Raw genomic sequence first — 2,135 nt, 5'->3', positions numbered from 1 at the left:
TCGATTCAGTGCTTGAAGTCGTCGCTATGGTCTACAAATCTGGATGTAATTTTTATTATTTCTAGTATACGTTGTACTACCATGATTGAAGATGAATAAATTGAAAGTTTTACCGGAAAAAAGAAAGATGAGAGGCGATTATTTTCCAACGCTGATGTATTTGATCTCTTTGTTTATTCATGCTTCCTTGAATTTTTTGACTGTCGAATTTTCTCTAATATTTTTTCATGTGATAGTATTTGATGCTGCAATTGTGTGCCAGAAGTTAGTTTTGTGTTAGGATCTTAAAAAGTAATTACTTTCTGTAAAGTCATCTACTTCAATAAAAATAATTAATGAAGTTGCACAATATGCTTGTTATTGCATATTACCAATGCAAGTTCTACTAAATCTATTGTAAGTTTTGTCATCAGCTTGAGTTTACTCCTTATTTTTTCCTTTTAGCATAATATCAATGCCCGTAATTCATTCTACCTTTACAAAAATCCCAATTTTCTTTTATAATGTCTTAGTTATTATGGCCTAGTTCGCTTTAGTTGATTTTTTGGTCGCCGGATTTTCCCAATATTTGTGCATGTGACAACATATTTGATGTTGCAATAGTGTGCCACTACTTAGTTTGGTGTTAGGTACTTAAAATGAAATTCATATTGTAAGCAACCTACTTAAATCATAATAATTATTGAAGTTGCACTACTATATGCTTCTTATTGCATATTATGGAACAATGCAAGTTCTACAAAATCTGTTACAAATTTTGGTCATCATTTGCTTTGGGTTTTCTTCATTTTCTTTCTTCTTCTAGCATAAACCAATCCCATAATTTATCGTTCCTCCAAATAAGTTTTTTTATCTTTTACATTTTGTCTTATGTCTTCGGGTTTTTTTTTGCACGTAGTCTTATGCCTTTGTTATTCATGCTTAGTCAGTTTTTTAACTATCAGATCTTTTCACACACACACACACACACACACACACACACACATATTCTGCACACCACTTCGGCACTGCACGTTCAACAGAAGCGCACTGCATCATTTTGACGACGAGCACTGCAATAGAGACTAGTGAATTTCTCGTCGGAAAAAACTGCACATGTTGATTTTTCGGTAGTGTTTTCGCTCTAATTTTTACCCGTTTATCGGAATGAGGCGTGTAATATACCGTTGAAAAGCTATGGATTAGGCGCAACTTCAACATGTTGAACACTTTTTGAGATTCCACACGGTTTAAGAGCAGTTTTGAAATTGGCGCGTCCCATGACGAGTGGCAGCGAGCGTTTTTTCGCGATTTCTTCTAAACCACTCGTCGGAACGAAGCAAACGATACGCCGTTGGATAGATATCGTCGAGGCGCATCTTTTTCATATATAAATCTTTCTTTAATTCACTAAGGTTTAAGAGCAGTTTCAAATTTACTAAATCGCGGAACTCTGTTTTTCAATTTTTTTAAAATTTTCGGTACTGTTTTTGCTCCAGTTTTCTAACCGTTTGTCGAAACGAGACATATGATACGCCGTTGGAAAGCTACGGACAAGGCGCAACTTTCATATGTTGAAATGGTTTTAAGATTCCTTACAATTTTTAGTTAATTTTGAAAATTGTGTGGCTGACTTTGAGAGGCAGCGGTTGTTTTTTCGCGAAATTTTTACGAACGGCTGGTTGGAATAAGTCAAATCATACCCCGTTGGAAAGATATCGACGAGACGCAACTTTTTCATGTAGAACACACTCTCTAATTCCTTACTGTTTAAGAGCAGTTTCAAAATTAACGAAAAGCGGACACTGTTTTTTCGCGACATCAAAATCGTCGTCGGACAGAAGAACGCACTGCTTCAAACTGAAAACCGCACTGCAACAGACAGTCAAGTGAACTTCATGATTTCTTTTTGTCGGACGTAAACTTTCTCGCACAAGTTTTTTTTGTCTCTTTTTTCAACATTTTTTTGAACGAGAGTGGACCGCAACACTCCCGAAAGTGAACCGCAATACCACCAAAAGCGAACCTCATGAGTTTTTGTTGTCTTTTTTCATACTTACTAAATTTTTACGTGCATTGACCAAACAAGTGGACCACAAAGACTGAGCGAGTGAACTACATCCAATATAGAAGCGAGCTTCTTTGAGATATTATTT

The sequence above is a fragment of the Triticum dicoccoides genome, chromosome 3B (genome assembly GCF_002162155.2).
Source record: "Triticum dicoccoides isolate Atlit2015 ecotype Zavitan chromosome 3B, WEW_v2.0, whole genome shotgun sequence".
NCBI classification, from domain to species: domain Eukaryota; kingdom Viridiplantae; phylum Streptophyta; class Magnoliopsida; order Poales; family Poaceae; genus Triticum; species Triticum dicoccoides.
The sequence above is the reverse complement of the archived record's forward strand: the minus strand, read 5'-3'. Positions refer to the sequence as shown.